This window comes from Macaca thibetana, chromosome 4 (genome assembly GCF_024542745.1).
Source record: "Macaca thibetana thibetana isolate TM-01 chromosome 4, ASM2454274v1, whole genome shotgun sequence".
In the NCBI taxonomy this organism is placed as follows: Eukaryota; Metazoa; Chordata; class Mammalia; order Primates; family Cercopithecidae; genus Macaca; species Macaca thibetana.
In genome coordinates, this window is record NC_065581.1 from 3,637,471 (window position 1) to 3,652,533 (window position 15,063).

The 15,063-nt window shown below is 47.7% G+C and overlaps 3 protein-coding genes across 10 annotated transcripts in view; 2 read left to right on the forward strand and 1 right to left on the reverse strand.

Moving 5' to 3' along the window:
* LOC126952529 (tubulin beta-2A chain) overlaps positions 1-15,063 on the reverse strand; it is a 759,189-nt gene that overhangs the window by 620,927 nt on the left and 123,199 nt on the right. Inside the window, exon 1 of one of the 6 annotated variants that reach the window (XM_050787222.1) lies at positions 10,404-10,413. The exons of the other annotated variants lie outside the window; for them this stretch is intronic. The gene's annotated coding sequence lies outside the window, so the exon portion shown is untranslated. Of the gene's footprint in view, positions 1-10,403; positions 10,414-15,063 lie in introns of those variants that run through there. 6 annotated transcript variants of the gene reach the window in all.
* The window catches only part of PRPF4B (pre-mRNA processing factor 4B), a 908,191-nt gene that overhangs the window by 597,209 nt on the left and 295,919 nt on the right, over positions 1-15,063 (forward strand). The gene's annotated exons all lie outside the window — the stretch shown is intronic.
* FAM50B (family with sequence similarity 50 member B) overlaps positions 1-15,063 on the forward strand; it is a 667,415-nt gene that overhangs the window by 584,014 nt on the left and 68,338 nt on the right. The window lies entirely within an intron of this gene.

Here is a 15,063-nt window from a genome sequence, read left to right on the forward strand (position 1 = left end):
CAATTGTGTATGAAAACTCTTCCTTCATGGTTTTACCCAGCTCCATTTTGTCAGGGTTTGACACAAGTGACTCCATCTTGATTCTGACAAATTTCACATTTTTTTCTTTCTTTCTTTTTTGAGACAGAGTCTCGCTCTGTCAACCAGGCTGGAGTGCAGTGGCATGATCTCAGCTCACTGCAACCTCTGCCACCTGGGTTCAAGAAATTCTCCTGCCTCAGTCTCCTGAGTAGCTGGGGTTATAGGGATGCGCCACCACGCCTGGCTAATTTTGTATTTTTAGCAGAGACGGGGTTTCACCATGTTGGCCAGACTGGTCTTGAACTCCTGACCTCAGGTGATCCACCTGCCTCAGCCTCCCTAAGTGCTGGGATTACAGGTGTGAGCCACCGTGCCTGGCCTCTTTTTGTTTTTTTTTTTTCTTTTTTTGTTTTTTAGAGACAGGGTCTGGCTCTGTCACCCAGGCTGGAGTGTAGTGCTGCGAGCATAGCTCACTGCAGCCTCAAACTCCTGGGCTCAAGGGATCCTCCTGCCTCAGCCTCTTGAGTAGCTACAACCACATATGGCTGATTTTTGTTTTTGAATTTTTGTTGTCTAACTATGTTGCCCAGGCTGGCCTCCAACTCCTAGGCTCAAGAGATGTTTCCACCTTAGCCTCCCAAAGTGCTGGGATTACAGGCCTGAGCCACCGTGCCCCACTTTCACATGAGAAAGCACAATTCATTGACAAACCATTCTTAAAATGACCTGTTATACTGTGTTTGATGAGCAAACACCAAATGGTAAAATGCAGCTTGAAGTGAATCATCCTTAGGGCATCAAGAATGGATCATAAACTCAGTTCTCTAAAATGTTCATATTTTGTCTGAAAGTGGTAAGAGAGATGCCTCTTGTCGAGTTTTATTTTTAATAAACAGAAAAGCAATTGGATAAAAGAATCACTATATTTTCTCTTTTAGACAAGATTTTGAGACACCAGAGACTGATGTCCTTTAAGAGTTTCAATTCAATGAATGCAATTGGTAAAATATTTGAGGAATACTTAATATAATCGGAAAATAACATAATCATTATTTTCTTCATAAATGTCAGCATTTCAAGTGCGTTATTTATTTAGCCAATGTCCATTTTGGGTATGAATTAATCCATATAAAACTAAGACTAAGAATAATGTCTGGACGATGATCACTTGAGGCCAGGAGTTCAAGACCAGACAAGACCCTGGGTCTTAAAAAAAAGACAAAAAGAATATAAAATTCTGTGACTGTCAGAAGTACTCCCCCTGTCTGTACTCAGCAAACTGAGTGGCAAAATCTGAGCCTTCCTCTGTTGAGGGCCACATGGCCTCACTCGTGAGTACTTACAGGCAGCAAGCTCTAAGGGGACAATCTTGAAATAATTATTGCATACATTTATTATTTTAAAATGAAAATGGAAGCAGGTACCATTGGCAGCTCAGTAATAGGAACTCTCTTGAAACAGTCTCATGAGTGCAAGTGGAGAAACATAAAGAAGAGGACCCGCTGCTCTGTGGCTCCTGGCGTGTCAGTGAGGGGTCTCAGTCCTGACCACCCCTTGGAATCATCTGGAGAGCTTTTAAAGAACTGATGCCCAGGTCCTACCCCAGACCATGGAACTCAAATCTTTGGTGGAAGCTTCGAGTGTCCGGCTTGAGCTTTGCAGGTGCCTCTAAGGTGCAGCTAGGGCTGAGAACCACAGCCACAACCAGAGGGAGGATTTCAGATGTGATGACAAGTTTAGTAGGGGAAGATATTTTAGGGACAATCAGGCCTTTCTAAGACTGTAAATTCCATCACAAGATTCCAGCCAACTCCCCTAGGCCTGCCCCTGCTTCAGTGTCTCCAAGAAGTCCACATTGCTGTGGATTGGCTTAAGGAGCACCCCCATGCCCAAAAAGCATTCTGCCTGAAGGGTTTTGGAAGCTTACCGCAAGTTACTTTTAGGAGCTATTTGCAAATGCAAGTTTATGGAGGCTCACACCCAAATTACTAAGGACCACAACCCACATCACTCCCCATTCCATTCCCCAGTACAGGAGAGCTGTCAGATCCTGGTTCCGTATAGATTATAGGGGTTTCAAGCCCAGCTCACACCCTGCGCTAACCAGCCAGTACACGCAGATGAAGACGTGACCCCTGCCCTGGAAGACTCTTCATTCAGTCACAGATAGATAAATCAGGGATTACAGCTGCTGTGATGAGTTGTAACCAAGATGGCGACTGTGAGCTAGTAGTCTCTGCATCAGTGTCTAGATCCTATGGGAACCTCACCCCTTCCTCCACTCCAAAGTTACAAGGGCAGAGAGCCCACCTTGGAACAATTTCCCCTTCTCTCCCTACACAGATGTATTATACTTCATATGTGTGTGCGTGTGTGCACGTGTGTGTATATGTGCATGCATGTATATCTGCATATATGTGTGTGTGTGTGTTTGTATGTATGTGTGTATATGGGTATATGCATATGTGTGTATGCATATGTGTATGTGTGTATGTATGTGCGTATATATGTGTATGTTTGTGTGTGTGTGTGTGTATATGTTTTGTTGTTGCCTACAGAACAGATAAACACGACCACAAAATATTCCACTGAAAACGTCTTTTGACTGCAAGTGATAGTTTATTTCAAATAGTCCCTAAATGTGTCATCTTTGGAGAGGGCTGGGCTGTGGCAGGCTTTGTATTTCAGGCTGGGATGGCTTAGAGGTGTTATTCTGAACATCATAAGGGGCCAACAGGAGCGTGTGTGTGTGTGTATGTATGTGTGTGTTGAATATGTTGGGTGTATTGTTGTATGTGTCTTGTATATGTCGTGTGTGTTGTGTGTATGTTGTGTGTTATCGGGTTTGGTGTGTGTTTGTTGGATGTATTGTGGGTATTGTGTGTGTTGGGAATGTATGTGCTATGTGTGTGTTGGATACATGTGCTGTGCTTGTTGAATGGATTATGTCTTGTGTATATTGGGAAATGTGTGTTGCGTGTGTTTCGGGGGTGTGTATGTTGCATTTGTGTGTTGGGTGAATTGTGTGTGTTGGGTATGTGTGTGTTTTGTGTGTGATGTGGTCCTGTTGGTGTGTGGTGTGTGTGTACTGGGGTATGCATGTTGGGGTGTAAGATATGTGTGTGGGTGGTGCGTTTGTTGCATATTGGATGTATGTTGCATATGTGTTGTGTGTATATGTGTTGGGTATGTGTGTGGTGTGTGTGTTGGGTGTGTATTGTGTGTGTTGGGTGTGTGTGCTGTGTGTGTGTTAGGTGTGTGTTATGAATGTGTGTTGGTTATGTGTGTGTGTTGGGTTTGTGTTATGTGATGTGTGTATTGACTGTGTTGTGTGATGTGTGTTGTGTGTGTGTTGGATGTGTGTGTTGTGTGTGTTGGCTGTGTTCTGTTTGTTGCGTATGTGTATTCAGTATGTGTCATGGGTGTTGGATGTGTTATGTGTGTGTTGTGTGTGTACTGGGGGAGTGTATGTTGCAGGTGTGTGTTGGATGCATTGTGTGTGTTGGGTATGTGTGTGTTTTGTGTGTGATGTGGTCCTATTGGTGTGTGGTGTGTGTGTATTGGGGTGTGCATGCTGGGGTGTAAGGTATGTGTGTGGGTGGTGCTTTTGTTGTGTATTGGATGTATGTTGCATATGTGTTGTGTGTATATGTGTTGGGTATGTGTATGTGTGGTGTGTGTGTTGGATGTGTATTGTGTGTGTTGGGTGTGTTGGGTGTATATTAGGTGTGTATTGTGAATGTGTGTTGGTTGTGTGTGCTGAGTATGTGTTGTGTGTATTGGCTGTGTTGTGTGTTGTGTGTGTGTTGGATGTGTGTGTTGTGTGTGTTGGCTGTGTTGTGTTTGTTGTGTTTGTGTGTTGGGTATGTGTTGTGTGTGTTGGATGTGTTATGTGTGTGTTGTGTGTGTATGAGGTAGGTGTTGTGAGTTGTGCAATGTGTGTTGCATGTGTGTTGGGTGTGTTGGATGTGTTGTGTGTGTATTGTGTATGTGTTGTGTGTCAGTTGTGTGGGTGTTGGGTGTGTGTGTTGTGGCTGTGTGTTATGTGTGTGTTGTGTGATGTGTTGATTGGGTTGTGTGTGTGTTGTGTGTGTTGGCTGTGTTGTGTACATGTTTTGTGTGTTGGGGTATGTGTTGTTGGGTATACAGTGTGTTTGTTGGATGTATTGTGTGTGAGTTGTGTGTGTTGCATGTGTGTGTTGTGGGTATGTGTTGGGTGTGTGTTGTGGGTGTGTGTTGGGTGTGTGTTGTGTATGTTGGCTGTGTTGTATTGTGTGTTGTGTGTTGGGATGTGTCTTGGGTGTATTGTGTGAATTGTGTGTATGTTGGGTGTGTATGTTGTGTGTGTTGGGTGTGTATGTTGTGTGTGTGTTGGATGTGTGTGTGCATACCCGCCCTCTGTTGGGGTGGGTGAGGGTGGCAGGGGCAGACCTGTCCTGGTGGACACCTGGCAGTGGTGTGGAGGAGGCACCGCTGGGGACAGTCTCTGGCTGGGGCAGGAGAGCGGGCAGAGGCTGTGTACTCAGGGCATGGCAGTGGAAACAGAGGAGAGGGGCCAGGACAGGGAACAGGAAGATGCAGGGACCTGGGAGAAGCCCACAGGCAGGGGCTGTGAGATTGACTCGCCACTCTGCAGACACCTCTGACCCAAGTAGGGAGTGCAGGAGGGGATGTGGGAGACGTCGGTGAGTTTGTGTTTTTGCCTCTGCTGAGTTTGAGGCACTGAATATTTTTGCTCAAGAGAACTTGAAACTCAAGATTGTATTTAATTGTTTATTTAAAATGTCAAGAAAATACTAGTTAAAATATCATCTAGGAGAAATGAGTGGGAGGAAGAAATGTTTCAGAGGGACAGGAAGGAGCGACAGCATGGAGTGGGCTCCCCAACTGTGGGTCCCTGGAGGAGAAGGTTTCTCTGTGGTGGTGCAAACCCCGGGGAAGCTGAGCCAAACCTGAGAGAAATGCATTGTGCCCGGGCCTTTCCTTCCTGGAGACACGCTGCCGGGCACCGAGGCTGTGGGTGGCTGGCGCTTCTATTCATGGGCCTACGGGGTGGTCGTTGTGAAGGACAGCGAGTGCCAGGGCTGTCCTCTAATGGAATTCTACATCTCGCCGTGTGCCGCTTTGTTCTACGCACAGAATTTCAGAGAGAGCCTTTTGTGTCAGCTCTTTTCCCTCCAAATAAATAGATCTATAAGTGGCAATTGCCAGCCACAGGAGAAATGGTTTCCAACTCCACCGCACCCCTCCCACTGCTGACAGCTAGTCAAGAAAAGCCACTTTTGTGTTGTTTTCTTTTTCCCACCACTAACATGTAATTTTCATGCAGCAGCTCAAGGTCCTTTCCAGGAAAACAAACTGAGATGAAATCAGCAAGGCTGTGTAACTACATGTATGACTAAATGCTGATAGACTCGGCATGTGCCAAGCGCCAAGCGTTTGTTCATCTCACCCAAGGCTGCCTACCAGTGATGGAAATGTAGGTCTTTTTTTTTTTTTTTTTTTTTTTTTTTTTTTTGAGACGGAGTCTCGCTCTGTCGCCCAGGCTGAAGTGCAGTGGCACGATCTGGGCTCACTGCAAGCTCCGCCTCCCGGGTTTACGCCATTCTCCTGCCTCAGCCTCCCAAGTAGCTGGGACTATAGGTGCCCGCCACCTCGCCCGGCTAGTTTTTTGTATTCTTTTGAGTAGAGACGGGGTTTCACCGTGTTAGCCAGGATGGTCTCGATCTCCTGACCTCGTGATCCGCCCGTCTCGGCCTCCCAAAGTGCTGGGATTACAGGCTTGAGCCACCGCACCCGGCCGGAAATGTAGGTCTTTCTTGACTGCAAATGCGGTATTTGTTCAAGTGAACCCACTTCAGCCGACAGGAAGAAAATTCCAACTCATAACTGAACTCATCTACCTTTGAAGCCACAGTCACATCAATTCGTTCATACTATTTTTACACAATTTCAGAGCATGTGCCCCTTATAAAGGGTGTATGTGTGTTGTATGTGTGTATGTGACAGTGGGTGTGTGTATAGAGTTTTATTCTTTATTCAGCCAAAGATCACATATTTATTTATTTTTATTTATTTTTTTGACGGAGTTTCGCTCTTGTTGCCCAGGCTGGAGTGCAGTGGCACAATCTTGGCTCACTGCATCCTCCACCTCCTGGGTTTGAGCGATTCTCCTGCCTCAGCCTCCCAAGTAACTGGGATTACGGGTGTGCACCACCATGCCTGGCTAATTTTTGTATTTTTAGTAGATACGGGTTTTCACCATATTGTTCAGGCTGGTCTCAAACTCCTGACCTCAGGTGATCCACCCGCCTCAGCTTTTCAAAGTGCGGAGATTACAGGTGTGAACCCCTGCGCCCAGCCTACTTGATTTCTTAAACTTTCCACAGCTGGGGACACCAGCAGTCCTGTCCTGCCAAACCTGCTGAGATTTGCACAATCAATATAAGGCCCCAAAATGCCCAGGACTGCAGACTATGACATTATCCCTCTCTACCTAGCAACAGGACACTGAACACTGGTCCCCACCAGCCCCTGATGGCCTCTGCCATTTAAAAATTAGCATGAAAGGCAATATTGCGGTATCTAACAAATTGCACTCATTCATATCCTGATTAATTCTATAAACTGCTTTGCTGTGCTCTGCTTCAAATCCTGCATGTCCAAACCAGCCTGAAATTACTCAGGGTGTCTGCATTTGAAGGTAAACAGCGATGATTTCCTTCTTAAAGCACTAAGTAGGAATCCTTTGTGCCCTGCTTGGAAAAAGATCTCAACTTTGGCATGACCTGGAAAAATGCTGCATGTGAAGTGCCAGCCTCTCCAGGGCTGCTCAGCAGGGGCAACAGCCTGCCCTTTGGCTGGTGGCAGACTCCTTCCAATGCTCTGGGTCCAGACCACACTTGTTTGGACTGTCCTGGAGGAGAGGAGGCGTTAGGTAGAAAGCTTTCTTTCCCTACTGTCACGGACCCGGCACGCTCCTGTGCCCAGGAGGCTGCCGCCCACCATTTTTGCTTGTTGCCAGAGCTGCCTCACTGTTGCTGTGGGGGTGCTGAGCATCTGAATCTCATCTGTCAGGGTACCAGGGCTGATTTGACCAGGAAAGGGCCAAGAAGCACAGGTCGCTGTGCGCTGGCCCTGGGGATCTCCACGGTAATGGTGCTGTCTGCTTTTGTTTGTTCTTACCTGAAACTATCAACACAAATAGAACTTATACCACAAAATATTTAACAACATGCCAGGCACATGCACAGAAGGATTGGACTGGCCATTTGCTGAGATGCTGGGGCAGGTACCCAAGCTCTCTGCTGTGACAAGGTCACCCTTTAAATGTGGGCTCATGGAGAGATCTAGGGGGGCTGGGGAGGGGCCACGTGGCCAGTATCAACCGGTGTGAATGCACCACAATGTTTTCACGGTCTCCACAGCCTTACTGGGTGGGACATGGGAAATTTCAGCCCTGACTCTTACCAGGGCTGAAAAAAGAGGTTTGCTGAGCAACTGGAATGATCCAGGAGTTTGACAAAGAGAAGATGCAAAGTAAATTGAGCATGCTCTTACCTTTGTACACAGGTAGGGTGGAGGGATACGCGTGCCTTCCCTACCAGACACAGCAGGGCCAGCGCTGGGTGCGGACCCTACGCCCAGGGCCTCAGGTCATGGACAGCACACAGCCCAGTTGCACTCAGCTGAAGCCAGAGGGAGGGTGAGCCAACCGGGAAAGGGTTCCTTCAGTGCACCATTGGAAGGGGCCTTGAGTATCGGTGGGCCCAGCAGCAAGAAAAGCAAGGAAGAACATTTCAGAGGGGCGGATCTCATGGAGTGGAGACAGAACAGAGCGCACTGACCTGATGGTGTGTAGACTTGTCTGCTCGGAGCATGAGGTGCCTGAGGTCGGGTGCACCAGAAGTAGACGCTGAGACATATATTCACAAGCAAGAGCTTTATCAAGGAATTAATCTTGGGGAGACCTACCTGTGAGAGAGTGGGGAGCAGGCCGGGGAAGGAGGCAGCGTCTCAAGGCTGCAAGCTTGGGTGGAAGTCCTATGAAGGTGGCATCAGCCCCATGCTGCAGGAGCCGTGGACCACAGGTGTGCAGAGTCCCAGCTTCTTACACCAGCACCGGCACTGGCAGTCAGTGTTAAAGGGCTCTGGGCGGGGAGTCTGAAAGAGGCAGGTGGGAGGAAGTGGAACCCCTGGCAACCCGGAGACCTGCTGGTGAGAGAAAAGCAAGGGAGAGAGAAAAGGAGAGTGAGTAGAAGCAATTTATATGCAGTTTTCCTGCCAGGATGGTGGGAAGCCAGGGTGCCACAGGGGTGAGCAGAGACTGGGGAGAAAAAATGATGATGCCAGTGTGGCATATGCAGATGTTGAGGTCTCTGGGGACACTGGGGCGAAGGCCGACACAGGGAGCTGGATGCAGGTCTGTGACTTACGAGAGGCCTCAGGCCCCAGAGCAGCACAACCGGAGCCACGGCAATGAAGAGGCCCCTTGGATAGGATTTCTGTGGATTCTCCAAACTCCTGGACACGCAGGGGCTCAGTGATCGACAACAGACAGCACCTCCAGGGAAGGGCTGAAGCAGGTGTCACTCTCACGCATTTGGAGGGACTGATCATGAGGAAGTCATTAAATGGTACACTATTAACAGCTGGTATTTACCAAGCCCTTCCAGTGTGCCCCGTGCCCTGCACCATGCCAAGACCGTCCTGCGTGCATGATCTGATTGTACCCCAGGGCTGGGTCTACTACTATTACTCAAACTCTACAGCTGAGGAAAGCGAGGCATTGTCATCAAGGCCATATAGCAAATAAATGGATGAAACTTACTTTTTAATTTCCCAGTTTAATCAGTGGTCCCAGATATCATTCCTTTAGGGAAGCATTTCTACAGTGGCATATCACACAAGTGCTTCTCTAGCTGTTTAGCTGCACCTCCTGCCCTTTAAACCTAGTAAACATTCGCCTGCCTGCAAACGGTTCATATCTCCAGCTTGTCCCAAGAGCTGGGCTGTTCAATCTCCCTACAGCAAATCTCCCTACACAATTATTTAACAACCGTTCATTTGGGGACATTTACTCTGCCCTTTTCACCACATGAGGCAATCTGATTCATGGTATCTTGTAAACACTAGAAAAGAGCATTTTTACATATCTAAATGGCTCCTAAGTGCAGCCTGCGTCAGCACAAATGTATACTGAGAGGCCTCCAACGTGGGTCTTTGCTGTGTACATCATTTTCTGAGCTGTGTGTGAGAAGAGCTTCCTCATCCCTTCAAAGGACAATGGCCTGGCACTACCATTAGTTTCGTATAAACAAAACTATAGAGAAGGAAGATGTAGAAGAAAAATGGAGTAATTTCTGTATGGCACAACGGACGTGATACAATAAGGCTGTGGTGGCCTGTTAGAGAAATGTACGTGCTGTGAAGCTTGCGTGGATGCCGAGTGCACTTTGTCTCGACCAAACAAGGCACGACGAATCTCAACATTCTGCCAAAGGACATGGCGACGTGGCGTGGTGGCAGGGTGTGGTTGAGTGACCACATATCTGGTTTGCCCGGAGCTGCCCAGGGCATGCCTGCCATCCCTCCCTGGACAATACAATATAGAATCGCCTATCTTTTTGTTCCGATTAGGTCTCCCATGCCAAACAATCTCAGAGGACAGACCCTAACTTCCTGTCCAAAGTCTCCAAGCCACCCCTTCCCCAGACTTGGGGAATAATAGGCCAGATAAGTCTCCCAAGATATGAACATCTGAGCCCTCGCTTTGGACTAATTATGATGCTGTGGCCAGAAATTTTAAATATTCACACTGTGAACATTGACCCCAAAATCTGCACCCAAAATCTGTGAAAGAACGAAGCTGACTCCCCAAAATAAACACAAGTCGAATCTGTGGATGGGACCTGATGGCTGAGCAAGCTTAGTCAGAGGCTTAGTCATCTGATTTCAGGGCCCAAAGGTGTGTCTGGGCTGAAGAAGGCCTGAAAGGTCGGACTCTCTGCCAGTGTGGAAGGAGCTGGGGCAACAAAGGGTGCTGCCGTGATCACAAGGCGAATGGGGGAACCATGTGTTTCCTTTGCACTCGTGCATGGTAGTTTTTCGGGAGTGGGGTGCAGATTTTGGGTTGGAGAGATGGAGCGGGGATTCCTGATTCCAACCCCTCTAGGCTGCCCAGGAGTTCACCCTCAGGCTTCCTGGGAGCAGGTTTGCATACCACTCCCATGGTGCGTTGCCGTCCTCAGTTCCCGGTGCCACAGCCAGAGTCTGCACAAGTGGCATTCTGTTTCCTAATGCATCTTTAGCTCTCACGGATGCCTCGCCTTTGGTGGTCCCCCCAACAGATCCACGGCAGCATGTGCTGTGATGCCTGCCCACCCCCGCCCTCCTCCCAGGAAATTTCTAAAGAACTCCATCTGGCGTGCAGCAGCTTCGTGTTTGTTCCTTTTATAAATATGTTCTGTGGTGAAATTCAGGGTTAGGCTTTCTGATCACATGATCCGTCCTGACTTCACAGTCATCCGTTCTTTCTGGATCAATGACATCTAAGTACTTCCATGTTCTCCAGGAGCTAAATCACAGCGCCCAGCTTCTTGCTCTGCACATGGCTGGGCCTGGCTCCCAGGACTCTCTGTCCTCTGTGGCCTGGTTGTGAAAGCCACACAAGAGCCCACTCAAGAGACCACGAGTGGGCAGGGGCCCCTCCCCGGGGCTGGGTGCAGGCCTGCATCCTGGCAAGGTATAAACAAATGGGCATCTCGACAGCCGAGCCAGGGCTGCTGAGTCTTTCTGAGAGGCGTGTTTTTCATCATTGAGTCACCACTGGGTATGTTCAGGTGACCATCTCTATCGAGTCTCACTTCTGACCATATATGAGAATCCTGGAAGCTTTCCAGACTCCCAGTGCCTGGACTCTACCTAGTACCAAATCAGTCAGAATCTCTGGGCATCAGTACGTTTTTAAACCTCCCCAGGTGACACCCAGGAGCGGCCGGGCTTGAGCACCTGCTCTATGCCAGGACTTCTCACGCTGTAATGTGCACACCAATCACTGCAGATCTTCTTCAAATGCACATCTTGACTCAGCAGGTCTGGGGAGGGGCGTGATTTCCACGTTTCTGACTCGCTCTCAGGAGAGGCTGGGGCCGTTGATCCAGGTGCCACATCTGGAGTGCAAGGGCACGAGTTCATCACAGTGTGGCAAACCATGGCGGGTTGGCCAGTTTCGTTGTTTTTGGTTAGGTGGATGAATTGTCGGGCCAGTTTTTGTAAAAAGAGTTTTCGTTTTTGTTTGTGGTTTTTTGTTTGTTTGTTTTGTTTTGTTTTGAGACGGAGTCTCACTCTGTCGCCCAGGCTGGAGTGCAGTGGCCGGATCTCAGCTCACTGCAAGCTCCACCTCCCAGGTTTATGCCATTCTCCTGCCTCAGCCTCCCGAGTAGCTGGGACTACAGGCACCTGCCACCTCGACTGGCTAGTTTTTTGTACTTTTTTTTTTTAGTAGAGACAGGATTTCACCGCGTTAGCCAGGATGGTCTCGATCTCCTGACCTCGTGATCCGCCCATCTCGGCCTCCCAAAGTGCTGGGATTACAGGCTTGAGCCACCGCGCCCGGCCATTTGTGTTTTTTTAAGACAGAGTTTTGCTCTTGTTGCCCAGGCTGGAGCACAGTAGAGCGATCTCGGCTCACTGCAACCTCCGCCTCCCAGATTCGAGTGATTCTGGTGCCTTAGCCTCCTGAGTAGCTGGGATTACAGGCATGTGCCACTATGCCTGGCTAATTTTTTAAATATTTTTAGTAGAGATGCGGTTTCGCCACGTTGGTCAGGCTGGTCTCGAACTCCTGACCTCAGGTGATCTGTCTGCCTCCGCCTCCCAAAGTGCTGGGATTACAGGCGTGAGCCACCATGCCCAGCTGTAAGAGTTTTATTGGCCGGACGCAGTGGCTCACACCTGTAATCTCAGCACTTTGGGAGCCCAAGGCAGGTGGATCACAAGGTCAGGAGATCAAGACCATCCTGGTGAACACACTGAAACTCCGTTTCTACTAAAAATACAAAAATTTAGCCGGGCGTGATGGCACGCGCCTGTAATCCCAGCTACTCAGGGGTCTGAGGCAGGAGAATTGCTTGAACCTGGAAGGCGGAGGCTGTAGTGAGCCAAGATCACACCACTGCATTCCAGCCTGGGTGACAGAGCGAGACCCTGTCTCAAAAAAAAAAAAAAAAAAAAAAAAAGGGAGGGAGTTTTAATGAGACACAGCCATATCCCACTCACACTACAAGGCAGGGATGCAACAGAGACTGTATGGCCTAAAAGTCTAAAATATTCACTGTCTGGCACTTTACAGAAAAAGTTTGCTGGTTTAGAACTTGCTAGGATTGGCGCGTCTGTCACGAGCTCAGCAGCCTGCATGGGCAGCCCAGGTGGGTAGGCCTCCCCATCACAACTGGATGTGAGTCAGAAGGTCACGTTCCGTCATACAGAGCAGTGCCCAGTCTTTTCCCGTGACAGGTAGCACCGTTCATTCACCATAGTCACCCTCTGACCGGCAGCGGTGCTGTTGACTTTGTCATGCCAAGGAATATCCAGTTCCGAGCACCTTCTGTTGCGTGTCTAAGACGCTGTGGGAGCCTTTGGGAGGCAGGATGGTTTAAAATGGGGCAGAGTTCCTTATCACTTAGACGGACAGAAGGGTCAGGGTGGATTGTGACCTCCCAGTGATTGTCAGCTCTTCTGTCCTCCTTTCAAAGCTTTCGGACTTGAGGATACAGTTTCGCTCTGTGTCCCCGCCCAAATCTCCCCTCAAATTATAACCCCCATAATCCTCAAGTGGAAAGGGTGAGACCAGGTGGAGGTAACTGAATCATGGGGTCGTTTCCCCCACGTTGTTCTTGTGATAGTTAGTGAGCTCTCACGAGATCTGATGGTCTTATAAGCATCCGGCATTTCCCCCGCTTGCACTCACTCTGTCCTGTCACCCTCTGAAGAAGGTATAGACTTCTCCTTTGCCTCCTGCCATGATTGTAAGTTTCCTGAGGCCTCTCCAGCAATGCAGAACTGTGAGTCAACTACGCCTCTTTTCTTTATATTTATCTGGTCTCGGGTATTTCTTCACAGTAGTATGAGAACGGACTAATGTATTTGAGTTTTTGTGTGTGTGTGTTTAGAATTACCAAAAGAAGTAGGGAGATGGGGATGGTTTACATGTAATCTACTCCTCTTAAAGTTACTGGAGTGCAGTGGTGCAATCTCGGCTTACTGCAACATCCGCCTCCTGGGTTCAAGCAGTCCTCCTGCTTCAGCCTCCCAAGTTGCTGGGCTTACAGGCGCCTGCCAGCATGCCCCGCTAATTTTTGCATTTTTAGTAGAGAGAGGGTTTCACCATGTTGGCCAGGCTGGTCTGGAACTCATGACCTCAGGTGATCCACCCACCTCGGCCTCCCAAAGTGCTGAGATTACAGGCGTGAACAACCGTGCCCGGCCCTGGCCGACTGTCTTAAATTGTGTAATTGATTGTCCATAAAACTCCAATTATTTTGCTGTCATTTAAATTTTTTTACTATTTAAAAATTTCACATGTATAATTATAGATTGTATATTTGTTGAGAAAACGTATGTACACACAGTACTTGTAGTCAGAACATCCAGAAATAACCACCGTAGTGTTTTAGTGTGTATCACATTTCAGGTCGTTTCTACACATAAATATACCACATGCCACAGAGTGAACTTTGTCTCTAGCCTCAGCTTTCTTTATCTCTCAAGTGGGGGGATTCTGTCCTGCTTCATGGAGTTGTTGCTAGGATGAAATGAGCTCGTATCAGTAAAGTGCTGACAGCACTATACACTATGTACTAAGTTTTGGAAATGGAATTTCACTGTTTTATAGCCTGCTTACTAGGGTTTTGGCCCAGACATAAAATTTGTGCACCCCACTTTTGTCACAATCCACTGCAAAGAGCTGAACCTCAAAGTCACACCAAACTCCAGGAGACACGGAAAACATAGTGTCCTGGGCAGGCTGACCCAGCACAAGGCCAGGACTGCAGAGAAGGGGAGGCAGGTTTCGGTGGAGAGCTGATCTCTGCCCCAAGATATTTTACCATGTTTCTATGTAAGTGTTACTATTTTGCTCTTCGATATATGTGTGTTCTTTATAAATTAGTGATAGCAACCTTATGACTCATGTATATTGCAAGATTTTTCTTTGGTGTCACTTTTCACTTGCAAAAATCTTCTTTGGTGTCATTTTTCACTTTTAATTTTGTTCATGGAATTTCCTATTTTTATTTGTTGTTGTTGTTGTTTTAGACAGAGTCTCTCTCTGTCACCCAGGCTGGAGCGCAGTGGTGTGATCTCGGCTCCCTGCAACCTCTGCCTCCCAGGTTCAAGTGATTCTCCTGCCTCAGCCTCCTCAGTAGTTGGGATGAGAGGCGTATGCTACCACACCCAGCTAATTTTTGTATTTTTAGTAGAGACGGGGTTTTACCACATTGGCCAGGCTGGTCTTGAACTTCTGATCCCGAGTGATCCACCTGCCTCAGCCTCCCAAAGTGCTGAGATTACAGGCGTGAGTCACCATACCCAACTGGAATTTCCTATTTTTTGAAAAAACTTTTTGAAATATATTCACACATGTGACAAAGATGCATTAGAAAATAAAATCGCTCAGAATTCCACAGCTACAAATGACAACTGTGTTAACGTCTTAATGTAGTTGTGTGTGTTCCTTACACACTTGGGTTTATACTGTATATTCTGTAGATAATATTATATCCTGCTTTTTAATTTGATATTATATTGTGAGAATTTTCCCGTGGAGCTGGGATTTATTTAAAAACATACTTTTATGACTGCTTGTCACAGCAGATGTCGTGCCTCCGGTGATCCTGGGCTTACAGGTGGACTCTGCTTGGTTTCCTTAGGATTAATTTCTGAAAGAGAAATTACTTGTGTCAAGGACACACAGAGAATGATAAGTGTTTAAAGTGATGGTTATCCTAAATATTCTAATTTGATTATTACACATCATATGCA